This window comes from Canis lupus, chromosome 33 (assembly GCF_011100685.1).
Source record: "Canis lupus familiaris isolate Mischka breed German Shepherd chromosome 33, alternate assembly UU_Cfam_GSD_1.0, whole genome shotgun sequence".
Classification (NCBI taxonomy): domain Eukaryota; kingdom Metazoa; phylum Chordata; class Mammalia; order Carnivora; family Canidae; genus Canis; species Canis lupus.
This window is the reverse complement of record NC_049254.1, coordinates 2,275,881-2,303,427: the sequence shown is the minus strand read 5'-3', so window position 1 is coordinate 2,303,427 and position 27,547 is coordinate 2,275,881. Positions and strand designations below refer to the sequence as shown.

Genomic DNA, 27,547 nt, shown 5'->3' with positions numbered 1-27,547 from the left:
AGGATTAAAAGTTAGTAGTGGGTGTTTGCTAGGTCATATGTTAAGAGAAAGTAGGAGTGTGTTTGAGGAGTAAAATTGGAGTAAAACATTATTTCTTACACATCACTCCTTCAAAAAGGTGACCGGTGAGAGGTTCTCAGGTAACCTAAAACCTAGCCTGTATTTGAGCTTAAGTCTCCCCCCAGCACCAGGGAGCAGAAGTATTCTCAGAGTGTTCGATACGAGTCCTGTTCCTGGGGTCATGGGTGATGTAGGGGCCTATTCCCCTGTATTCATTTACCAAAGTTTGGTCAATATTAATGATACTCCATTAAAAAATAAATACTTTTAAAAATGGATATTATTTTAAAGAAAGGATATGACAGGTAAAATAAAAGTTAACATTATTCATCATTGAAAAACAGATTGTAAAACATCATTAAAACAGTGGAGATTATTGAAAGACAGAAATAAAACAATAATAATTCAGGTTACACTTGTACACATGTGTGTATGCACATATCTATAATATATTTATGTATTATAAGTGTTTCATCATAAATGTAAAGAGAGAAGCTATTTTAAAATGATGTGCAATAAATGTTGATAAAGGAGCTATATAAAAAGATTGACAAACTACATTATATAAATATGTATATTTATAATGATAATAAAAGTGATTTTACAGAAAAGGAAACAGAATGATATAAATATTTGTTGCAAATTATATGTACATAAAAAACAATATCTGTACCATATAAAAGGCTTATGCAAATTAGTATGAAAAATGACACTAAAATGTAAAAAAGGATATGAACAATTTAAATTAATATTAGTAAAGTAAAAAATCTATATATAAAAATGTTCAATTTTTGGGGATGTAGCTAGCTAAGTCCTGGCCAATGTGCTATGAGTCAGAGTGCTATGCGGCAGCTTCCTGAATCCTACCTCAACAGACAGCCGTCACAGGCCTTCCCTGATTTCTATGTTCCTTAATCCTGCTACCTCGGCTTCTAGAAGCCAACTTAGACCAGGCCACCATGTACAGTTGACAAAGCCATATGAATGGAAGGAGTCTGAGTCCTTCAAGACAACATAGAGCAGAGTCATACTCTCAATCCCATCTCTGGCCTTTCTCTATGTGAAAGAAAGTAAGCAATAAACTATCTTGCATAAGCGGTTAGCTTTCACTTTTCTGTTACTTAAAGCAAAATCTCAACCTACTAAATGCAATGAGGTTACCTCAAAAGCCAGCTAGTTGCAACATTTAAGTCATAATCACTTGGAAATAACTGAGAACCAAGTAGGGACAACAAATATGAGGGCAGTATGACCCCAAGATTGCCAAAGTTGATCCTAGAGCATTCAAATTAGTTGATAAGATCAGGGCCTCCTACTTCAGGCATCCTCAGCTAAGGTGATGAAAAGTGGTTCTTCGGGGCCAAAAAGAAAAAAAGTTAGATATACAATACTTTGTGGCTTTCCAACATGCCACAGTACAGATAGAGACCTATGATAAGTCTATGGCTTTAACACTGCATCGTGATGGGGGCAGTGATCATGGAAAAAATAAAAGACCAAGGAACATTGCTGAATGTCAGCATCCTCCCCTGCTTGTTCTATCAAGCCAATTGTATTTATTCTGTTGGATTCCATAACTTCCTCAGTTAGCAACTTGTCCTATTGTTTCATTCCTGATTATTTATTTTTCTATCTTCCCACTGGTTTTAAGATTATGATTTTGGGGGGCACCTGGGTGGCTCAGTTGGTTAAGCATTGACCTTCAGCTCAGGTCATGATCCCGTGGTCTTGGATCCAGCCCCACATTGGGCTCCCTGTCCAATGAGGAACCTGCTTCTCCCTTTCCCTTTGTCCCTCCCCCGCTTGTATTCTCTCTGTCTCTAAATTAATTAATTAATTAATTAATTAATTAATTAATTAATATTTTTAAAGAGGATTATGATTTTTGATTCTGCATTTACAACACACTGCTTGGCACATAGCAACAGCACAAAAAATGTGAATGGCTGAATGAGCCACCAAGGGGCATTTTTCCTGTAAGTCTAATGCTCCAGCAATTCTCACTCATCAATAGACATAACTCTCCCTTTACTTGAGTAATGACAAATGAAAACCACTGAGAGCACACAGCATTGCTCAAAAAATATGTCAAATACGTTGGTAAAAGAATCCAGTACAGCCACAAGAACACCTTCATTTTTACTTATTTTTACCAATTTAGGTTTTCCTGTTAAAAAGAAAAAAAAAGATTTAATCTTCATATTCATTACTACATAGCATTTTCTCTTTTAATCTCAAAGATCAAATTGATTTGAAGTCTGTTATTTTAACAATAGGGCAGAGTTTGATATTTGGAATTTTTATAAACATTTCTGAAAAGGCCACAGCTAAATAGAATCTAAGCTTTTCTAGTTTACAGGAAATATCACAAACATTATGAACTCAAATCTTTTTACTAGTGGTTTATGCTACCAATGGGGCTCAATCATGCAGAATAATTCCACTTAAAAATAGTTACCAAACACCTAGTGCATGTGAAGTGTTGTGCAAGGCCTAGAGGGGATATAAAGCAAAATAAAGCAGAGCCCATCTTCAAAATTCTTACATTTTATTTGGGAAACTGCCATGTGAGGTAACATAGTTTAAGTGTCATGCACAATATACATACAGATGTTTGAGAATTTGAAAGAAGAGCATGTAAAGTTCATGTGAATAAAATCTCATGGATAGGTTGGCTTTTGAATCATGCTTTGCAGTTGGAAGAGGATTATAAAAGAGGGAGGTGGGGAGATAATGCATGACAGACTGAATAGCACAGAACCAAATAATAGTAATAATAATAATAATAATAATAATAATAATAATAATACTTTTCAAGAAGAGTGCAAGACCTTGGATTTATATGTACATTAAATTTGAGAAGCAGATTTAGGCATCTGTAGCTAAGTGAGAGAAAACAAGTAGCAAAGTAGTTTGGAGCCTTTCCTAAAGAAATTACTATGCTTTGACAGAAATCCACCATTAGCCAGTGGGGACCATTGGCAGCCGTTATCCAGTGAACAGGAGCTAACTTGCTTAGGCAAATTAGCTTAACGTATGTTTGTAGAGTAATGTACAATGACTTTCAGAAGCAGGGAGACCAGCAGTTCATTCTTGCAATGGCCTGGAAAGAGTTAATACAAGATATGAATTAGGATTATAGGAACAAAATGCAAAAATGAGACTGGATGAGAACACTTTTCAGAAGTAAAATTTGCAATTCTTGACAGCTTTTGAATTTCAAGGGCAAGGGAATAATATATGACAAGAAAAAATGATTACTAGGTTTTGAGCCTGAGTAACCAGGAAAAAGATGTGACATTAATAGAAAAAGAAAAGTAAGGAGGTCAGGTTGGTTTAGGGTGTTGTGAGTTTTCATACTTGGACATATTAAACTTGATAGACCAGCAAATGTCAAAATGAGCTTATTTACCAGGCAGTGAGAAACGCCATCTCCAGTAGTTGGGAAAAGGCCGAAAGTGCTATAAATTACGTAAGCAGAGATGATTGCGGAAATATTTGGAAAAAAAAAAAAAAAAGAGTATGGAATGAAAAGTAAACGCATCCAGGAAAGAAATTTGGAGATTGCTAATTTCAAGAGATAGGAGAAAGAGACCGAGCAAAAGTTCCCACAGGATATGCGGGGGAAACTAGACTAGAATACACCACCAAGACAAGAAAATCTGCTTTTCCAAGAGAGAATCGGCCAGCATGGCAAAGGTGCCCAGGGGCCACGTAAAAGGATGCTACCTTATGACAACTGAAATCAATTTTGGTAATCAAACACTCATTACAATTGTAAAGCTCTCTTAGAGCACAGTAGCAACTGCTTTTCCCAGTGTCACTAAAGCACCACAAAGCATTTGGTAATGCAAAACAAACACGAAGGGATTCTGGTACAAATATCAATGCAACAATATTAACACGTTCCCGTTTATTTGGTATTGTATCTGGGACAAAAATAGTAATTTGTAGTTTCTGTACATGACTTTTGAGGATCCATATGGTAACTCAGTCTCTTTGAAGCCATTAACAAGCTGGGGAGGGTTTCGCTCATTGTCGTTACATGAATAATGATGTAAATTAACCTGCATCCTGAACAGAGTTACAAAAAAAATTAGCAGCTGTTGGACTTGCTTTGTAAACATCAGAAAGTCGTAACTTCTCCGGTTTCACTTCTTTTTCCTGTTGTATACTGCAAGAGCTGAAGAAACCTCTAAGGCATCCTAGGGACTTGATGTATATTCAATATATTCCTGAAATACCTTTTAGCTGGTCAACTTGCTTAAATAGAAGATGGATCTGATGGATTCAGGGAGTGAAAGCAGCAAGATGAAGAATGCTGCAATGAGCTGGAGGTCCCATGTACGTAGCAAAAAGGGTGAATTGGGTTCAAAATACTTTATTGGGGAGAGACTCCAGATACACGATAAGAGGCAGGAAATACAATAGAACATGCCCAGCCAGGCTCTTTTGCCCCAGGGAATGACAGATTGGAATAGCCACACTGGTCTTAAAGCAGTCTTATTTTTAGAAAAATGTTAAGGAAAAATTGACACCTTCTACTGGGGAATATCCTGCAAATATTAACATGAGATTATCAGATCTCTGCCACTGTTAAAAATAACACTTAATTATTTTTAAAAAATAGATGCACACACCCAGGTCCTTCAAGGGGACTCTCTCTTTCCAAAGAGTCTGGGCTACCTCATTACTCAGGGACTTAGAAGTCACTTGAAGCCCCGCCAGGGAAATGCGTGTCAATCCTAGCAAAACCACAAGCCATAGAAGACCTGGGCGTCAGGGCCCGCACTGTAGAAAGCTCTCGTTCTACGGCAGGTAACAGAACTCACTTTGAGCACGTGTCAAAGACGGTTGCAAGGGACCGATTTACCGTCTATTCTCAAATATATTCAGTAATATACAAGAAAACATTAAACCAAAGCTGGCTTTTTCCTTGGCTTCTTAACTCTTACTAGCAGAAGCAGATAAGACGACTAACTAGACTAGCCCGTCAGGATAAGTGATAAATGAATGCATTGCTGGTTAACCTCATAGCTTTTCTTAAACACAGTACTCGTTTCATTTATGGAAAAATCTGAAATAGCTGATTGGCCTTAGTGACTCTACCATTTGGTCAGCCGGTGGTACAGTTCATATAAGAAAGCACCATAAATGCTTTATTGTTCCCCTTGATATACCCTTTCACAAGGTAAGTACTGATCTCTTACATCTCTAAAGAAGTGACTAGTTAAATTCCATATCATTATAAATCTATTAAGGAGAAGCTAGACATGAGCCATGGAAGGAACCCTCAGATGCAGAGTCCCAAGCTCTTGAAGGGGAATGATGAAGACATGAGCTAGAGGCCAGGATGGTCATAAATATATACATATTTATGTATATGTGTATATAGAGAGAAATATATACACAACTACACATTATGAGCCTGAAAGCTCAACATCCTGACCTTAGAGCTTCCAAGAACTTAGGTTTTGGAGATCAAGAGCCACAGGCACAGAACAGGCTCCCTCCTCCTCCACCTCTCCCCCCACCCCCACCCCCGGGTGACCCCTAGACTCATTATAACAGGTTTGCATTGTGGGGACAGCTCCACCTACAGAGAAAGGCTGCCCTACGATGGATAGTAGAGACCTTGTAGGCCCAAAACTCCCCCTCCCAACCTGTGGAAGGAGTTCCCCAAATGATCAGAAGCAGATAGCAAACCCCTGTAGCCCAGCTCCTCACGGCCCAGAGAGACCCAAGAATACCCAACCCAGAAACAACCTAGGGGCTGGGTCCTCCTTGCATCCCCTCCTGCTCCCCTACCCTGCCAGTGAACTTGCACTTGAATAAGCTGCTTTGTGCTTGCTGCTTTCCTTCCCGCTGCCTTTATTGGAAGATGGATCCCCAGGTAAACTGCCTCCTGGGGAATCCAGGGCCTGAGACCCCCACTCACACAATGCAGATGCTCTCTCACCCCTAACAAACCTATGTTTTTAAACATATTGATTTCTAAAAAAATTAAATAAAATAAATAAAATAAAACAAACACATTGATTTCAAGACATGCATTTCCTATGCTTACTGGGGTTCAAATTGTCCTATATAGCTGACCCTTGAAAAATGTGTAAGCTAGGCTAGGCTACTGACCCCTTGTGCAGCCAAAGATCTGCATATCGATCTTGACTCCTCTAAAACTGAACTACCAATAGCCTATTGCTGTCCACAAGAAGCCTCAACGACTGACACAAATTTCGCATATGTTATGTACTATATTCCTACAATAAAGTAAGCTAGAGAAACAATCTTGTTAAGAAAATCATAAGGAAGAGCAAAATGCATTTATAGTATTGTGTTGTAAAAAATCAAGGTAGGAGTGGACCGTTTAAATCTGCATCGGTCAAGCGCCTACTGTATCAGCCAGCGGGAAACTCTTCAGGTTAATGCGGAATTCCTTTTGACAAGATCATAAGGTCTCTGACATCTCCTTTGCTCCCGGTACAAAAGACTGAACAAACTCATCGTGTCCATTTCTCCATTTCTCTTAAAAAGTCATGAGGTATTTCAGCACACGGTTTGGTCACCAGAAGTGTGTGCTGCTGTTGGCAGAGTTGTCACTGTTCCCAGGCCTTCTCAGTGAAGAGTGCACATGTACACACACACACACACACACACACACACACATTTATGTCTTTAAACTTATTTTGAAATAGCATGTTTTAACTTGGATCTGTTTTACAGGCATATCATTCTGGCATGCTTTTATTCTCATTCTCTTCGTATTTTGATGATTTGTAATGGGATTTCACCACAAATGCTTTTTTTGTTGTTCTTTGTTATATGAATCATTTTCCTGAACTTCTAGAAGGGACCTTCATTCAAAGAGTATCTTCTAACTCCACAGAGCTCCTTCTTCCAGTATTTGCATATAAGCGTTAGAAAAGATTTTCTACTTCTATTTCCCTTTCCTATTTTTACGCAGACATTCTTTTCTCTTTTCTGTCACTGCCCCTATCCTGACCAATACAATTCTACTTTTGGCAGTTTCTCCCTAGTAAGGAACCCTTGCCTGGTGGGAAATACTGATTAATCAGTTTCAAGAGTTGATGGGGCTGGGGGGCAGCTCCAGCTCCTTAAACTTGGCAATGAGTACCAGCTAGCTGTTTCATGGGTTCCTCTGCTCAGGTCCTATAGTCACTCCACTACTACCATACAATTTCTTTCAATGAAGATGTTGTTGCCACACAGGTTTTGTGACTGTTGATTTGTTTCCACTGCTTAAACTTTGAAATTCAAAGGAGTAGCATGTGACCCACTTTTGTTATATATAAACACTGACAATGAGCTTTTTTGAGTTTCTTTTCCAATTGTTGCCACATGCCCAGAATTTCCCAGGACCTGCTACGTTTAGAAACAGCTATGGATAGAGCTGGAGCTACAGATGTAGCTACAGATGCAAATAGAGTTTCAGGTATAGGTACAAGTCCAGATATAGATACAGACATAATTGGACATAAATATGTACAGATAAACATGACTGACAGAATAAGCATGGAATATATGTTATCTGCTTGATGAGACTATGTGTCTTTTTCTTTTTTTTTTTTTTTAATTTTTATTTATTTATGATAGTCTCACAGAGAGAGAGAGAGAGAGAGGCAGAGACACAGGCAGAGGGAGAAGCAGGCTCCATGCACCGGGAGCCCGATGTGGGATTCGATCCCGGGTCTCCAGGATCGCGCCCTGGGCCAAAGGCAGGCGCCAAACCGCTGCGCCACCCAGGGATCCCCCTTTTTTTTTTTTTTTTTTTTTTTGTCGCATAATAACATCACAGAAAACCAAAGCTAGTACTTGCAAGTCAATGAGAATTACTACCATCCTCTCAGGGGCGTTTGGCAGTGGCCACTTTTCAGCATCCCACTGGTATCTAGACCCCAGTCACATCAAGTTCAATGATCTCCTTCGGTTCAGCCTGTTGTACTTTTATCTTCTTTGTAATAGAGAAAATGGCTTACTGTTCATTCTTCTCAACGCTTTGGTTTTGGAGAAGAGTTCCATGTATGAGCTCCAGTTTCCTCAATACACATTAAAATGCAACTCCTACTATTTCCTTACAAACCTCTTTTGTCTGAACAGTGCCTAGCATTTGTTTTTCAAACATTCTTCAGCTTTCATGCTAACATCTAATATAAAATTATAAAAGCCTACTTTGGAGCTATCTAGTCAAAAATTTGACTCTTTCAGAGTCCTTCCTCTATTCTTTTTTTTTCCCCCTAGGACAACAGCCCTTATCCTCATGTCTCAATTGAAATGAAGTGGATAGTACTTCAACATGTTATCCATTTTCATTTCTCTACACAAAGGCTCCTCTCTGGAGAGTGACAATACACCTGTTTACAGTTGTTGCAATGTTGACTCCATTAGCCTGCCATTCAGTTAATATCAGACTTCTTCATAATTTTGAGTCCTTTATTATAGTATATTCATACCTATCTCATCAATTAAATTTTGGGCTATTGCTATTCTGAAAGAGCAGATGAAAGAAGCAACAGTAACCACTAAAATAACACTTGCATTTTAAAAAATCATTAAACAATAAATTGAGGAATGTAAACATTTAAGTGGATTTGAGCAGACCTCATTGGAATTAGGCAGTGCCAAACTGGCCATGGTTAGGAGTGCTCCACTGACAGGAACAAAAGGAAGACTTGCATAGAGAAGAAGCAGAAGCAAAAAAAAAAAAAAAAAATTAATTGACTACAGCTCAAGCAGTTGCTGTATTTGGGATGCCTTAGTTGGCTGTTTGTGATTGGTTGTCCTTAAATTTTGCTTTCTAAACCTTGAGGTCTTACAGGCTGAGAATCTGGTTTGCTTATGTAAGCAACTGAGGCATTAAAGCCACCTCAGCCTAATGATCTCCCTGGCTTTCTCCCCTTTCCCGATTTTTTTAAGAGGGATTTCTGAAACTATTCCTCCTGAAAAATGTCCCTTTTTTCCTCTTCGGGTTCACTGCCCACTCTGCTTTTCCAGTTTTTACCATGTAAGGTAACTGGCATTTGAACACGAGATAAGTATTTGCAGGTGAGTGTTCTCGAATTGTCTGGTGGGGAGGCGGCAAATGCAATGGTGCTTTCCTTTCAGCAAGACTCCCCACCAAGGTTCAAAGCTGCATGGTCTCAAGTCTTCTAGGAATTCAGACAGTTAAGGAAAACCCCATCAAGATCTTTTCCTGAAACTATATTCTAATAAGTGTGTTCCCTTCTTAGTGGCCACCCTTTGGCAAATTTGGCTTCTGATTAGTTTAGTTGTTAATGACCAACAATGAAATCCACGGTACATCAAAAGATACTCCATCTGTTCTTTTACCCAGGGGAGCGAAAACAAAAAACGAAACAAAAACAAAAACAAAAACAAAAAAACCAAAACCCTAAGATTATAAAATCGGGTTTTAAGTGATTCCAATTGTTTATAAATAAAATTCACTCCTATAAATGACTCTGAAGGTTTATAGATAAGGTCAATCTCAATAGACTGCCAAATGGAATCTTAAAAATATTGCAAATTTAATGTCTGTATAATGTGGTTTTAATTTACCCATTAATTTCTGACAGTAAAATTTGAAAGAAGATTTATCATGGAGGAAAATAAAAGTAATTACATTTGTAGAGTCATCCACAATTCTTTCATATACGTATTTCATTTGCTTTTTAATTCTATATTCTCTTTAATGAGCATTTATTCAGTGTTTATCATGTGTCAAGTGTCAATAAGGGAGTACAATGAATTATAATAGCCCTGAACAACCAATGGTGAAGAAGGCCACTCTCTAAAATATAAGGAAAAAGTCTTAGAAAGATTCAGCAGTTTGCCATGCTCATGGATTGGTGAACTGATAATAAAGTCGGAACTAGTAGTCACTTTGTGAGACCATGATTTCCTACCAACTAGTAATACTCCTAGTGGATCATTTACTCTAATACGATAACTATATGTTTATATTTTTTCTCATCTATAATAAAATAAACAATTTTCTCATTAGTTTAGTTGTTAATTTTTTCACTTCTGGCTGTGGAAAAATTTGCTTTCACTTGAAACCAAATTTTCATGCAGATACATGTCCCTGCCATAAAAACATTCTTAAGCACAATCAAATGAACGAACGCAAATTCCCAATTCTAAGTTGGCAAGCTTCAGTCTATGCTGTGTTTGGGAACTTTGGGGTGAAATGAGTTGAAGGAAGAGAGACCTTTCCCCCTGAACTGGTGTGTTAATCCCGAGCTACTCTGGTGCTCATTGCCTATGCAGTGACTCACCAGCCTATCAGTCTACTGTAGAAATAAAAGCTGCATTTACTTTTCTTTCTTTAATCTCTTCGTTCTTAATTGCCATATTGACAAAAAAGAAACAGTTGTTTACCTTCCAAATTCTCTGGAGCACCAGCCAAATTAATCCTTTTAAGCAGTGTTTCTCCTGCTCAGGAAACAAGTAGCATGCAAAGTAGCAGGAGGCTCCCTTAAGAGGCAGCAAACCCAGGACGCCTGGACGTTGACCTCGGCTGGGAGGGCCCTGCAGGTGGGTGCTGCTCACTGTGGAACCAGCCCTGGGCCTCTGGGGAGACGGTGGAGGCAGCCAGGGCTGGACTGGCGAGGAGGCCACTTGAGCAGCGCCCTGGGGTATCCGTCTTTAGGGGGAAAAGCCTGATAAACACAGCGGATTCCCTCCTCTTCGGCACTTGCCCTTCCTTCTGGAGAACAGAGCCGCAGCTTTGTGCCCACCAGCCGTTTGTCTCCTCTGAGCGGTGAACGGTGACGTCGGAACTAACCTTAGCATCACATTCTGTTTGGAGGATCCCTTCCATACCGAGCCTCCTCGGGAGCTACCGGTGACGGTTGGACTCAACTCTTTAAACTACGACGAGGGAAATGCAACGTCAGAGTCGTGTTGGCTGGTACCGCTCCTTCCTTCACGCCTGGGCCACGCTGTGGTGCTGCGCCGCTGGGTGGGGGGAGGCTTCCGGAAGACGCCAGGCCGAGTGAGCAGCAGAAACCGATGCGGGAAGCAAAGGCAAAAGAAAATTTCCCTCACTCCCTACAGCCCTTTGACAAGTCCTTGAAACAGGCAGAGTGACCTTCCCCTGGGAGCTCAGCTGCCGCCACGTTGATACCTTGCTGAGGGCAAGAGGCCATCTTAGGCCAAACCCCTACTTTAACATATAAAAATTCCTTGGGAACTTCCTTTATCTCTATCCTCCCCCCCACACCCCGCAGGATATATGCTGGCGATCACCCCCCTAGCCCATAGCACACCGATCTCCGTCTGAAGGGCCTCATGACTCAGGCTTCATTAGGCAGTAATAAATGACCCTTTCTCAACGACAGCTGGCCCCCTCCAGGTCCTGGAAACTTTGCTTCCAAAATTCCTTAGAGGCTTACGCTCTCCCTAACCCCCTCCCACTTGAAAGTATATAATGGGTCCCCCCAGAGCAGCTCGTCCTGTCCATGGGTCCTGTGCCCAGGCTCTAACAAAACCACCTGTTGGCACCAAGACGTCTCAAGAATTCTTCCTTGGCCGTCAGCTTTGAACCCTAACATCTTTCCTACACAGTGGACAGGGTGGGCAACAGGTCTCCAGGAAGAAAGAGTACTCCATAAATGCCCAGAGACAAGAAACAGTGGGGAATCCTACAGGAACTGTAAGAAATTCAGTAAGACCAGATTATAAAGCATTAGACTGGAGTGCTGGGAAATAAATTGGAAAGACAAACAATGATCAGATCATGAAGGGCATTGTAAGCCACACTCAGGAGGTGATATTTTACACTAAAAACAAATGGGGGCTATTGAAAGCATTTAATCAGAAAAGTGACAGAGTTTGTATAAAATCTCAGAAAAGGATGGCATGGGACTTTCTTACGGACTAGAGGAAACATAGAACACAAAAAAAAAATAAAACATAAATAAAAACCATAAAAAAAAGTGGTGCTAGAGACAATTGGGTAAAATACACCATGAGTCGGAAGCAGAGTTAATAGGAGACTATTAGTGAATGAATCTAGGAAAAAGGACAGAAATGAGAGTTCCTCCCCCTTCCTGGCACTGGCAGCTGTCCGGGTAGAAGGGATGCCCACCACTGACAAAGGAGAAGCAGGACAAAGACCACATTCGAGGGGAATTCGACACTTCTGTGAGCCCTGCCACGAGGGAGAACCTGAGACTCAAGAACGAGACCGGAGGGGACACAGCACGGAGCCCAGAAGAGGTGAAGAGTGTTTGGGGGCAGGAGGGAGTTTTCTGATGTGACTGAGGAAAATTGCGGGAAAACTCTGAAATAGCCCATCATTTAAGGTAGCAGATCTCAAACTTCACTCTGCTTCAGGCACACTCAGAGGAACTATAAGCAGATTCTCAGGCTCCATCACTAGGAGATTTCTCTTTAGAAGGCCGGAACCGGGGGCCAAAAAGCAGCATTGTTAGTAGGACTCCAATTATAATGATTATTATGCATGCAGATTAACAAAGAATCACATTTAGAAAAATACTCATTGAAGGGGAAAATAAAGACATGGAAGAGCTTAGAGATAGGAAGAAAATCAACAACAGTGTGCTGTAAGAGAGAAGTGAGAACATTTCAGAAAATAGAGACGATCACTGGTACCAAAATTAGGAGGAAGAGTTATGCTGAATTTTACTTTAGCACTTTAAGCAAGACTGGAAATACCGTCAAATGCAATGGGAGAAGTCACCAAATAGAGGAAAAGCTGGATGTTTTCTTGCTCACTTGCTTTCAGTACTTTGGTTCTTTTTTTAAGTTGCAATTCACTAGTTACTATTAAATATTTAAATCCACTTCTTCAAATATCCTATATAGAAGTTTCTTCTTACAAACTGCTTTTAACTTCTGTTGACATTTCTTCAAAATTATTTTCCCTTTGATCATAAAAGTAAGAGTTATAAATATCGAAACTAAAAGGGAGTGAAGGGTGTGAAAATATGCCACCCCAAAATATGCCACTTTGACATAAGGATTATTTTGAACTGATTATTTTGAGAAACAGCAGACACAAGAGAAGCTCTGAAAATACAATAGAACTTACCCTTTTGCAAGGGAAATTTACGTTTATAAAGAAACTCTCCACATGTAAAGGTAGACCGAAAAACAAAAGGATGACTCCCTAGAAACTCCTATTGATGGGGGAGGGATCAACTTAAATCTGAATAACAAATCTTACTCTTTTTTTAATTAATTAATTTATTTATTCATGAGAGAGGCAGAGACACAGGCAGAGGGGGAAGCAGGTTCCCTGCAGGGAGCCTGATGTGGGACTCGATCCCAGGACCCCAGGATCACAAACTAAGTTGAAGGCAGACGCTCAAACACTGAGCCACCCAGGTGCCCACAAACCTTACTCTTGTTTACCATACTGTTCCTTGTTACCTCCCTACAACCGGCCTTCCTTGCACCTTCTTCCCTTTGTCTTTAGCGGAAGATGGTATTTAAGCCTAAATTCGAAGCCACATCTAAGAGTCAGTCATCCTTCCCTGGGTATGTCCCCTGTACAGATGAGTTATACATACTAATAAACATAGTAGAAGAAAAGCAGGCAGGGACAAGGGGCCCTGCCATAAGATGAAACTACCCTTAAATGGATTTTACACCCCCCCTGGAAGGAGTCCTCCACTTTCTCCCATGTGAACAACTACCTGAGAGGTAAATAGGTGGATGAGTGCCTGGACAAAAACCTGATTGAGTGACAGGCACATGGAGGGCTTATCAGATTAGAATAACCCACACCAAAGACTCCATAAAAATCCCTAGATTTAGAAACTCCAGTGGCAACCCTCATGGGTCCCCTCCCTCCTTGGGAGCTCTGTGTTATTGCTCAATAAATGTTGCTTTGCTGCCCACCACTCTTTGTCTGGTCCACCTCTTCATTCTTCAAAGCAGTGTGGCCAAGAACTGTGGGCACCAAAGGAGAAGAAATCTTGCAACACGAATACACTCCTGTTTTTTTCTCTTGTCAATCTGTCTTTTGTTACAGGGGTCCCAGGAGAGAACTTGAAAAAGTAAAGGCAAAAAAAATTTTTTCTTTGCTACAGAATGTAGGATTAATATTTCAGATAAATAAAAGAAAATTACATATTCTATTATTGAGAAAAGGATATATAAATGACATAAAGACATGCAAATTGGTTATTTGATGAGTTTTGATAGATAATGTACTTTAAATGTGGCTTCTGGGTATAAAACAAAAATATCATTCTTCTTATTAAAGGAAAAATATCCAAGGCCACAAAAGATCGCAAAATCAAACTCTAGCCTCAACAGACTCCATATTCATGCATTAAGATTAGGTTGCATATTAAATGGGAGAAAAAGAAATAGGAGGAAGATTATGAACTTTCTGCTTTGAAATCAATTAAGAATATATAGAGAGTATCACTGAACAAAATTTAAGAAATCAAACTTTCTGATGTTTTTCTAGTGGCTTATAAGGCAAAAAAAAAATCTGGTCAATGATGCATGAAAAAAATGGCAGAAGTTGTAAAGTATAGACCATTTCTTTTGGAGATTAATTAATTGAAATCAAATATATATAGGTGCTAAATTCATACGACTGACACCTGGAAGGTAAAATTATAAGCTCTTCCTTTATGCAAGTTAGCCAAATAATAATAGCCTCTAAGATATTCTCATCTTAATAAAAGAGGGTGGGGAGGAAAGAAGGAGGGAGGGAAGGAAGGAAGTAGGAAGGAAAGAAGGGGAAGGAAATAAGAAAGGAAGGAATACAGGAAGGGAGAAAGGGAAGAAAGGATATCATTCTGTTAGACTATCATGTAGTCTGAAAGCTCTGCAATTACTTTTTTCCTCTATAAAAATCCAACTTCTAAGTTCATAAACCCAACTGTCTTTGAAAAATATCTTGTAAAGTATCATTTTATTTCAGAACATAGCCAAGACATTCTGGTAGCCACAATTGTTCTTGCTCATTATTTTCCCGTGCTGTATAAGTCCCAGTAAGAAACAGATCTGAATCTCATTCGGTTCAATGATCAACTTGAGTATGTTGTTCTTACATACATTCTACTCATGGCTGGTATTGTCATCATTCCTGAGCCTGTCTTATAAAATATACTTTACCCCTTAGGCAACTTTTCTTTAAAAGCTGGTCCACCAGAAACTTCCATTATTTGGCTGAAAAAAGTGGTGAGTTACCATGACTTGACACCCCTCCTATCATGACTCCAACATAACAGGGTCATTCGGATCAGAATGACATTACGGTAGCAATTGTTCTGGCCTCTCCCCTGTCACAGTCATTATCTCTGGTCATTGTATTTAAATGCATCATTTAGTTTGACAGCAAATTGTTTGACAGAATAAAAGGGACCTTGGAGGGGGGGGGTGAAAAAAAACATCCCTAAGTAAAACTGATTTAACATCGAATAACTTCAAGGTTAACTCCGTACACTGAGTTACTATCTCCTCTACCAAGAAGAATGCTGGCCTAGCTAAACTGGGCCATTTAACCTTGAGGGTTAGAGAAAAAAAAAGAGTAGGCTACTGAAGCCTTTAAGGATCTATGTATAGAAAACTCAACAATTATTAAAAATAATGAGAGAGAGAAAAAATTAACTCATTTACAAAAAAAATGTATTTCAAATGTACAAAGTAGGGCGAAGTAGTGGTTAGGAGCTTTAACTTATTCTCAATTTAAAAGTAGAGGCTTTGAAGTTACACAGACTTGAGAATTGTTTTTAGGGATTAAGTAAAATAAAAATACTTTATTCAACACTGAAAATACATAATGAGTAAGGGAACATTTATTAATGGTATCCCTGCAATGTATCTAATAAGAGAGAGGATAACCCTAATCAATAGCGATGTTTAAATTCAAGATTAAGTTTAAGGAGTGGTGATTACTTCCATTTTCCTTTCCTCTTGGCTTATTGATGCAGGTGTGTCTTTAATTAACATAAATTCTTAACTATGTCCATTTCTTCTCTTTTATTTATTATTTTTGAATATTTTATTTATTTATTCTTAGAGACACACAGAGAGAGAGAGGCAGAGCCACAGGCAGAGGGAGAAGCAGGCTCCATGCAGGGAGTCGGATGTGGGACTCGATCCCTGGTCTCCAGGATCGCACCCCGGGCTGCAGGCGGCACTAAACCGCTATGCCACCAGGGCTGCCCTTATCTTTTATTTTTTTAAAAAAGATTTTATTTATTTATTCATGAGAGACGGAGAGAGACTGGCAGAGACCCAGGCAGAGGGAGAAGCAGGCTCCGTGCAGGGAGCCCGTTGGGGGACACCATCCCAGGACCCCGGGATCACGCCCTGGGCCAAAGGGAGACGCTCAACCACTGAGCTACCCAGGCACCCAATTTCTTCTCTTTTAAAATCATAGTAATGTGGGAAGCACGGGCCTCCCCAGGATTGCCGGCCAATCGTAATTTTTGTCTCAATTAAATGCAATGAATTCAATAGTTCAGTGGCCTCTGGGGGTGTAACTCCGTCCCTTTGAGGTTATAACTCGGTTTTTCAGATTCTTCTCTTTCTCCTGAGGCTGCCTTCCAAGACGGTGCACGCCAGAGTGGGCAAACTCGACCTCTAAATGGTCAGACGGTATATTTGGGGCGTTCCTGGCCATATAGACCCTCCTGCAATGCTTCAACTCTGCAGGAGGAAAGTGACCGTAGTCAAGAGGTAAATGACGAGTATGGCTGCGTTCCAATAAAGCCTTATTTGTGAAGGCTTTCTATGAAATACTATTTTCATATATCATTCAAGGGCTGCTATAAAATATTTTTTTCAACCATTTAAAACTGTAAAAGCCATTCTCAGCTTATAGGACACATGGAAATAGGCAGGAAGCTATCCTTGCTCTGGGCTACAATTTGCTGCCCCCAGGTGTGTTGTATACCAGTGGGGACACTTTACTTGGCCTTGGGCCCTGGGACAGGGAGGTTCCTCACCCCAAGCTAATCTCTGGGAGTGATCACTAAGAGTTGGCCCAGTTGTTAGATGGCTGTACGCGGGGATCTTAAACTCCTCAGCTTGGTCGGACCTCTTAACCCTCCAAGCTGACACTCTTCCCTCCACTCCCCTGATTCTGCAGACCCCTCACAGCTGCTGCCACATGTCTTATCGTTGGCCCCAGGTTGCTCTCAACATACTAGGTTCCTTTGTGGTCTTAATCCAAGGCCCATGCGTTCTGAAACTGAAAGAGGCATGCACTTGTGTCAATGATATCACATCCTCTCTCCACCAAACCGAATGCCTGTGCCGAGCTGTGGCATATTGGCCAGAGCAGCCTGGAAACATTAGCTTCCTACAGAATTACCAAATGCTGAGCAAGGCTACAGCCAGTCTGCCCTTGCTTTTCCTGTTTATATTTGCAGCAAGCTTCCTCCCCCATTCTCTGTGGGGCTTTGAAGCATTGGAAGGTAGATTAAAATTCCATTACTCGTGCCTCCAACATCATATTCTCCTTCATTCAGAGAGAGTATTGTCCTTCTCTCCTTCCCTGATAGTGCACAGGCTGCCGAAAAAAATCAGTTTATTGATAAGAAAATTAATTTAGGAAGTATTAAGAATATTTCACTCTTAAGACATAGGTTTCTGTGGATAGAAACGAGGAGGTTAAAAATCCTAGCACAAGAGAACAAGGTAAGTAAAAAAAAAAAAAAAAAAAAAAAAAAAACCGCAACAACAAAGCAAACAGAAAATAGTCTACAAGATACAGCCTTTATTCAAAAGCAAAATGCTTATTTTATGATTTGGTCCAAAAACCATTCTAGGATAAAGAACCAATTTATAATGAGGCAAAATAACCTTCATGTTAATTACTAACAGAGCTTTTTCCAGATAGCATTGTGCTCAGAAAGTATATTTACTAGGAGAAAAGTAATACTTTATCATATGCAAAGTTGTGGTACAGAAGCATTCTTAATGTTGGGTTCTGTGATGAATAAACACCATGTTGAAAAATTTTGTTAGTGAAATAGTTCTTTTTTAATGTGGCCATGAATTAATATAACTAAAAAAGAACCTGATGATGATTTAGTAAATACTCATTATTTACTAAATGATTATTCAACGAATATTTACTGAGTACTTGCCATATGTCAAGCACTATTGTGGGGCAAGACATCATGTAGTGAACAGAACACTGTCAAGCAGGAGACAGACGATAAACAAGATAAAAAGGTAAAATATATGAGACTAAATGGTGTGGTCTAAGAAGGAATTATAAAACAGAGAAAGCCCTATGAAATGTGAAGGTAAGCATTAAAATTTTAGATCACGTGGCCAGTAAAGTCTTATTAAAAGCTGGGTTTTGAGTAAAAATACAAAGGAGGTGAGGGAGCTTTAACCATGTCAATGTAATAGGGAAGGATGTTCCAAACTGTGAGAGTACTTAGTGCAGAGGACTTCCTGAATACATCTGATATGTGTGGGAAGGACAAGGAAGCCAGAGTTGCCGATGTCCTAAGAGGAAAAATTGAAGGTTGAGAGGTCATGTGGAGCCAGATCACATAGAAGGAGTTACAGTGAGGCTTTTGAGTTTTACTCTGAATTAGAAAGCCATGGAGGGCCTGGGGGCTCAGTTGGTGAGGCACCTGCCTTTGGCTCAGGGTTCTGGGATGGAGCCCACATTGGGTTCTCTGCTCAGCAGGGAACCTGCTTCTCCCTCTCCCTCCATGCTTGCTCTCTTAAATAAATAAATAAATAAATAAATAAATAAATAAATAAATAAATAAATAAATAAATAAATTTTTTAAGAAAGTTATGGAAAAATTTGGTGCAGATGAGTGAACTAATCTGATGATAATTTAATAGGATCACTTTGGCCACCGTTGTTGATAAATGTCTACAGGACGACAAATTTGACAAGACAGGCCAGCTGGGATGCTGTTACAATCATCTAGGCAAGAGAAGATGGTAGCTTGGACTTGGGTGGTAGCAGTAGACATGAAGACATGAAGACAGATGCTGGGTATATTTGAAGGTAGGACCAAAGAGATTTATTTCCCTCTGGACTTGGATATGAGGCTGAAGAGAGAAAGAGTAGTCAGGCACATCACCAGGCATTTTGGTTTGAGAAGCTGGGAATAGAAAACTGTCACTTGCTGAGATGGCAACAAAACGCCAGAGCGGTTGGCATGTGGGAATACGTCAGGAGCTCAGTGGTAGACAGGGTCAGTTTTAGGAGCCTATTAGACATCCAGATGCAAAAGTTAAGGGGGCATTTGAAGATAAGGAAAGAAACATGAGCCGGATACATAAATGCATGAGTCGTCAGCACACAGGTGGAAACCATAACCTGGAGATTGCACGAGATTAAGAGAGGAGAAACCAGCTCAAGAAAATAAGAGTTGACAAGAAGGTAGAAAGAAGGTTCGATGAGCCAAGAATGTTGGAAACTAAGTGAAGACAGTACTTCAAAAGTAAAGCTCTATTGGATATTGAGACTGGATATCCATGAGCCCAAGTTGTTAGGCTCCTCTGTTTTGCTTCTCCTTCATGCAAGCCTTTGGATTAAGCTCCTAGTATTTTCAAGACACCTGGAAGTCAGAAAGACGAGAGAAGTAACCACTATCCTTTGGGAATTCACATTCTAATAGAATTTATTGAAGCTGACACGCAAATAACATAAATACAAAATGTAATCAGTATGGATCTTACTCCACAAAACCCAGGTGGACAAGAATTGTGAATTTGCTTATTTTTCAATACTCCAACTTAATTTTATATTTTCAGTCTCCATTTGATCAGGTGACTAAAATAAAATCTTAACCAAGTCAAACCATATCCTTTATTCCAGGGGTGTTGCCATAAATCTAGGGTTCTTACCTAATGCTTTGGTACTGGGGAGCGAGGGGAGGGTATTGGTCCTTACTCAGGAGCTCTTCCTGTCTGCACCCTCTGAGATGAACACATTCCATTGAATCCTCAGATGCTGACCAAGGCAGGTGGCCTCTGGCATGTTCTCATGCTCCTCCCTGGAGGAACTCTCCAGGCTGGGCTCCTTCTAGTACTTCTATGGTCCCCAGAAGGCACGGAAGCCACCAGAGGCTCGTCACCACTATGAGTTGTGGGAAACTGTGAGGCTGCTCCAGGTTCTCTCATCTTACACATGTCCCCCACCCTGACTTTTGTGTCCACACGATTCTGGGAACAAAGGGGGAGGTCTGGATCATGGGATGCAGTGAGAAAGGGGAAATGGATCTTGCTGTGAAATCGGGTCTGTCTACGCCTCCCCATTTCTCAAGCAAGGGCAGACCAACAGAACTCAGGGGCTACTATAGGTGAATGTTCTTGCTTATCCTCTTCTCAGTCCACTTAGATTTTTATTGAATCGGAGAGCACAGAAAATACTGATTCTGTCAATCACATGTTCTTACAATTCCATTGATTGTTTTTTAGCTTTGGAAAAGTCCAAAAGGCTTTTCCCCTAATGAGGAATTTCAAAGGTCCTTTCAAAAGTTGCTTAATATTTTCCCTCTTATTTCTGATACTGGTTATACCCACTCCCTGAAACATTAATGTGAAATACTGTAGCTGCCTTCTCTAGAACAAGTGTCACCGACTATAAAGAACTACAGTTAATATCTCAAAGTATTCTCCTACTTATTTTTTTTCCACTAGTAAATATTTGCAAACTTGAAATTTTTTTTTTTAAATTTCAAAGGCCCTTCTGTGCTGAGAACAAAGGATTTTAGTTAATTTGTTTCTGCAGCATCTTACTTCCCATACACAAACAGCTAAGAGAACGGTTTTCACCAGGCTCTTAAAGACTGGGTGAGAAGATGGAAAGCGGTGTGGCGCCTTCACCTCCCTCTACTAAGGTCCTGGGCGATAACAGCTAATATACACATATTGATCTCTACCCCTGGTTCCTGGCACAGGGCTCCCAGGACCCTTGCCAACTGCTAAGTGACAAGAGTACTAGGAGCGTCTCTTTTTCTAAGGAGGCTACTGAGTGGGCTCCTGGATGGGAGCTGATCACCAGAAAGACCAAGCCATGATTCCAAGTTCGGCATTTTCAGTCCCATCACACACACACACACACACACCCTGTTCCCACATCAGAAAGGGGAGAAGAATGGAGTTAATGATCTGTCATAACTACATGAGGAAACCTCCATAAAAATCCCAATAGTCCAGGATTCAGAGAACTTCCAGGCTGGTGAACACATGGACAGCAGGAGGGTGAGGTACCGCAGTTGTCTGGGCACAGAAGCTCCTGTATTCAGGAACCCCCTTCCCAGACCTCATCCTCTGTATGTCTCCACCTAGTTGTTCATCTGCACACTTTATCATATCCTTTAATAAATTGGTAAACCTAAGTAAATATTTCCTAAGTTCTGCGAGCCTCTCTAGAACATTAAAAAAAAAAAAAATCCAAGGGGAAGGAGGTCATGAACCTCCAACTTGTAGCCAAGTGTGGGTAACCTGGAGACCTACTACTCGCAGTTGTCCCCTGAAGCAGGAAGCCTCTTGTGAGACTGAGCCCGGAGCCTGCGGGATCTAATGTCACCTCCTGCAGATAGTGTCAGAATGAAGTTAGATTGTGACACACCTCAGCCAGGGTTATAGAACTGCTTGATGGGGGAAGAAACCCACACATTTGAGGACCAGAAGCGATCGGAGGTAAACGCTGTCACGAGGTGTAAAGAAGGCGCAGAGAAGATGAAGGACTGGGCGGTTTCTTCTGACCCGGGTCTCCACTCACTGTCCCTGGAAACCCTCCTCACTCTTCATTTTATTCCCCCCCAACCTGGGCCATTATGGTCGGTAGAACTTGACGACCTTCTTGCTGCGTGGTCAGCTGCGGCTGGTCCCTCCGAACCTCCTGCTGTGGTGTAGGGATGGTTCCACCGTCTTTGCCCCAAGTCAGCCTCAGGACGGCGGCCTCCGCTGCTCTCTGTCCGCCTTCTGAGCGCTGCTGGGCTGACACAGAAGGAAGTGGCTTCTTGACCAGGCTTTTGCAGGAGGAGCATCGCTAAGCTCCCCTGCACCCCACCCCACACACCCCCCGGCCTTCTCCTGGACTCCTCGGTGCCTCTTCACCTCCACTAACCAACCGGTAGCAAATAGGTTCTCTTTATGGACGTAGCCCATGAGCAAACCGTTTGGTTTTCTCATAGGCAAAGCAGAGAGAAGGGTGTCAGTGAAGCCTTAAATTCTCTTCTTAGAGAATAAGAGAAGAATAAGGAAGAATTCTCTTCTCTGTCTCTAAATTCTCTTCTCTTCTTCCTCCCTGCAGGACGGAGGCCTAATCTACATGTACTGAGCATTATAAAGAGTTTCCATAATTCATCAGCAGAAATTATGCTACAGGTGAGAAGAATCTAGTTATAACTAACTCTAAAGTTGGTGCCGTTTCCCATTTCTTAGCTATTTTCACTCTTACTAAAATAAAAGAGCTCAGTGGCTGAAAATTAAACTGGATGAAAGTATAAAATAGTAAACTTTGAACATCCATTTTACTTGCAGGAAAATGTTTTCTGAGAGAACACATGGATCTTTATTCTATTTTACATGTCTAAAATTATCCAATTCTAGGATTAAGGGATTTAAAAACTCTTCGATTCTAATTAATCAGAACATTTTCTTTCACTTAGTTCTGGAAACCCATAAAAAGTTATTAGCTGTCAGCAGCTTCAATGCCAGTTTATTAGAGGCCCTTACTCAGTGCCTGCTGATAGTTATTGTGAAGGCTGAAAGGTTAACAAGAATGGGCTGCTACCAACCTCCTTGCCAGGTGTTTTTCCCTGCAGTTAATGGACCTGAGCCAATTGGAATTATCACTCTAGAACTAGTCACAGACACTCCTAATCTTTGCATAGAAACATTGATAGAGGGAGGGAAAGGCTGGAACTTGTATTGTTGCTTTTCACCTTCATCACATTTGGAACAATTAAAATAAAGTATAGTTAATCTTCTATTTGTAAATGAAGGCCTGACAAAGCCAAAAAGAAAGAAACCTTTTAAAATAATATACATGTATAACATGTTCCATTAAAATAATAATAGTCCCCTCAACGAAACAATGTCTTGCAAAACCTTTCGCACTTTTTTTGAGTCATGGTAGTTAAGGGCAACATAGGTATTAACATGTCTAAGGTTTTTTTAATTGCTGGGTTTATAAATCTGAACAGTTGTAATGAAATAACAAGAATCAACCAGATGGAACTGAAGCCAGTCACTGTGGGAATTTGAGACATTCATGCTGTTTGGGGGGATTGAATATGTACTTACCCAATCCAAAACAGAGCAGATGGCAAAGCAAACAGGTAAGCACTTGCTTTATCTTTCAGATATTGTGGTTCACTGAATATCCCGATTTATTTTGGGAACTTAAAAACATCTGTAAAAAATCAGATGAAAGACAAACAGAGGTGACTGAGACTTGAGTGGAGTTTAACATTTTAGGGCTTTCACACTGTCAGATAAAGAAAGAAAGAATCTCATTCTCTGCCAATCCTTAGGAATCATGGAGAATTTTCAGTAGCAGCATTTGAAGTTAAATACTTAGCTGAAGAAAATACAAGAGAAGAAAATGCTATTATTATATGAAATCCAAAATTAAACAAGTGGGAACAAGAGTAAGAAGAATGGAACTGAACTGTATATAATAGAAGTGAAAATTGCTCATGCCCACCCTAACATCATTGTGTTCATCTAGTGCCAAGATCTTGGTTTCTAAATACCATTCTCCACATAAAGGAACCAGAGTTCCTTGGAGAAATGGCTGAGGCAAGGAAAATCACTGATGAAGCTAAATGTTCTCAAAGTGTCAGAAAGCAAGAAAGCACTCAGTGATGAATGGGAACCTAACAAAAAGCCTTAGGGAATAGCTTCAAAGATCCAACTGGCCAAATGTGGGACAACTGGGACATTTTTCTAAAAAAAAAAAAAAAAAACAACAGGAAATAAATTATAACATTGCTTTAAAAAAAAAAAAAAGTCAAGGGGTACCTGGGTGGCTCAGTCAGCTAAGCATTCAATTCTGGATTTCAACTCAGGTCATGATCTCGGGGTCATGAGTTCAAGTTCTGTATTGGGCTCCATGTCCAGTATGGAGCCTACTTAAAATCTTAAAAATTAAAAAATAAAAGTATAGGGGTATGGAGAGAGAACAACTTTCTGTAACAAAAGAATGCTAGCTATTATGTGTAGAAGGACTGCTAAAATTAGAAAATCATCAATTTGCAAACACAGTGTAAGAATCACCAAATGATGACTTATGCAAGAATCACCAAATGACGATAAAAAGCATGGGATGAAAGGATTCTCACATTCTCGAAATTTCACCTATTATTTATTGATTACAAAGGGGAAAAAAGGTATTTTTAGAATACTGAAAATGTCTTTCCCAAGGGACCAAAGTAAGCATCACCAGTAATGGGTCAAATTAGCATCATCAATCTTCTGCTAAGATGCAATGGGAAGTATGCAATACCACCCACCGGCGCTATCTGGAAAAAGATTAACCTGAAACTAGTCATGAGAAAACAAGTCCAGACTGTAGAATATTTCATAAAACAAAACAAAACAAAACAAAATATATATATATATTTCACAAAACAATTGCCCTGGATTTGACAAACTTACAAAGTTTATAAAAGAAAAAACAAAATAAAATAAAAACAGGGAAAAGAAGAGAAGAGACAAATGAATGGCTATAGGTAAAGGAGGCTAGGGGAACCTGGGGGGCTCAGTTGGTGAAGCATCTGCCTTTGGCTCAGGTCACGATCCTGGAGTCCTGGGATCGAGCCTCACATTCTGCTCCCCGTTCAGTGCAGTCTGCTTCTCCCTCTCCTCTCTCTCTCCCAAATAAATAAATAAAATCTTTTAAAAAAAGAAGGTAAAAGGAGACTAAAGAGACATGACAACTAAATGCAAACTGAGATCCTTGATTAGTTGCAAACTAACAAATTATAAAAGCCACATTCACACAATTAAAAAGAACACACATGGCTGGGACAAAGGGAGAAATTTGAATGAAACTGTATATTAGATATAATTGTGTTAAAATGCAATTTCCTAGATATGGAGATGATATTGTGTTCATATAAAAAGAAGTCCTTGTTCTCATGAAATACATGTTGAAGTATTTACAGTAAAATATCATTATGTTTGCAACTTAATTTCAAATATCTCAGCAAAAAAGGTATGAATTTAAAATGTATATATTGATAAAAATTTTAGAGCAAATGTGACAAACTGATAAAAATTAGAACTACTAGGGGAAAGATATATGTGTATGCATTATACTGTTCTTTTAATTCTTTGTAGGATTTTTTTTTAATTTAGAAAAAATAATGCTATCTCTAACTGGCTTAATTCAGTTTTAAGGAAATGCTTCATCGAAATCCCAAATAGATATAAAGTCTCTTGGCTGCTATAGCAATAGGTCTGCAACTTCCCACTGGTACATAATGCTACTTAGTCATCACAGGCCACCACCGATGGGCAAAATAAAAACACAGTGTAAATAATATATCAGAGAGTTTCATTCCCATTCAAGCCACATCTGGCTTTCTTTGACAGCATGGCAGTAAGTGACCAAAAATCCTTGTTAGGTACAAGAAACTGTATAAAACTTCCTAGAATTGATGGTGGTCAATTTGTTAGAACTGGTGGTAAGTTTCCCTAATAGACACAGTCATTTCTGAATAAAATTAAAAAACAACAACAAACGAAAACCTTCTTAAACTGCAAAGCCTGCTAAGTACGAACTGACCCACCATACCACTCTAAAGCTCCTGAAAAATGAGGTGTTTTTTTTTCAATTTGGAGAATTGAAGTTACTTGATGGTTTAGAAAATTATTCATTCATTCAACAAATACTGATTGAGCAGTCTTCCAGGTGCTAAATGGCAGAAATAAGCAAATATATCATATAATGTCAGTGCTATGGGGAAAAAAAAAGAAAGCAGGGTCAAGAAGAAAAAGGATAGCAAGGAAATAAAAAATAATAAAGGATGATATTTTTGGTAGGGTGGTCAGAAAATGCCTACAGAGAAGAAGAACTGAAAATATAGTGAATGTCCAGGAAATTATTATAGTCCAGTTTGGCCTTGCATAGCATATATATGTAAGAAGTGGGATTTAAGGGTGATAATAATGTTGGGACTAGGGCTTGGAAGATGTGAATTTAGACTTCAGATAATGAAGAACAAATGGAGTGATAGAATCAGTGTTGTAGTGTTATTTTTTTCCCAAAGAATTTGACACCACAGTTTTATAAATTCAATTTCTTCACACCTCAAGGAGAAAGCAACTTAATTTTCTTTACAACCATATTGCTATTGATTATCATAAAGGAAAATGTATATATTTTAGTCAATTCTCAATGATCTACACATGGGAACACTGCCAAGATAGCCCAAAGTTTGTGTGAAAGCCACACTGTTAGATCGGAACCATGATCTGATTTCCCGAAGCAAGAAAAAATGTATGAGGAGCAGTTTCATAGAGCTGTTCTGGGGGCCCCTGGGTGGCTCAGTGGGTTAAGTGTCTCCCTTCTGCTCAGGTCATGATCTCAGGGTCCTGGGATCGAGTCCTGCATTAGGCTCCCTGCTCAGCGGGGAGTCTGCTTCTTCCTCTCACTCTGCAGCTACTCCTGCTGTGCTCTTTCTCTCTCTTTCTACCTCAAGTAAATAAATAAAATCTTTTTTTTTTTAAAGGTGTTCTTCTGAACAGCAAGCAAATAGAGAAATCAGACAGTCCAAGGAGTTATCCTGCTGCCACGTGAATGCTTGTTTTCTTTTCTACTCAATATGCTTGTTGAGGAGGAAATTTTCTCTACCCTTCAAGATTCTTCTGATTGGTCTAAAAGTTAAATTGATGTGAGACATTAATAGGAGAAGATCAATGTTAATTTTGGATGTATAGGAATCCCGCATATATGAAAAGTTCAAAGACAAAAGAGTAAATGCGGTATATTCACCATCGACGGTCATAACTCTATTTGTGGAGCAGGTCCTCTAACTTCCTTTAGGCAGTTAGGGAAAAGTCAAATTTTCTTCCTGAGTGTTTGAGCCTTGATTGTTTTCAGCTCAAATCATCTACATGCCAAAGTGTCACAGCTTTTGGGCAATTCATTCTCAACTCCTACCAGCCAAACACTTCGATCCTGCATCTCAGGCACCAGGGCAAATCCAGATAAAGGTAATACAAAACACATCACACATTTTCAATAGAAAAATTAAAATGGAACACAGATGATCCACACATAGTCAACAATGCAAAACTCTGAAATCATACTACATAGTATCAACAGATACCCTCACTTTAATACTTCGAATATGCTTGAAGATAATAAAGAAATAGTTATTCTAAATTACTATGGCATTAGCTTTTCCTCTGTATTTTTTTGAATTTTTAAAGTTATTTATTTATTTATTTATTTATTTATTTTTTTTTTTTTATTTGAGAGAGAGAGCACAAGCAAGGGGAGGGACTGAGGGAGAGGGAGAAGCAGACTCCC

At 39.7% G+C, this 27,547-nt stretch overlaps 2 long non-coding RNA genes across 3 annotated transcripts in view; one reads left to right on the top strand and one right to left on the bottom strand.

Moving 5' to 3' along the window:
• The window catches only part of LOC111093744, a 31,565-nt gene extending 20,285 nt beyond the window's left edge, over window positions 1-11,280 (bottom strand). The window contains exon 1 of the long non-coding RNA XR_005383118.1: window positions 10,459-11,280. This is a non-coding gene — a long non-coding RNA (uncharacterized LOC111093744). The remainder of the gene's footprint in view (window positions 1-10,458) is intronic.
• Window positions 10,637-27,342, top strand: LOC102154908. Of its 2 annotated transcripts, XR_005383117.1 has the most exons (4): window positions 10,637-12,300; window positions 22,316-22,389; window positions 23,211-23,345; window positions 26,745-27,342. It is a non-coding gene; the product is annotated as an uncharacterized LOC102154908 (long non-coding RNA). The 2 variants fall into 2 exon arrangements; XR_005383116.1 differs by lacking the exon at window positions 23,211-23,345 and having other exon boundaries at window positions 10,640-12,300.
• Window positions 27,343-27,547: the final 205 nt, after the last annotated feature.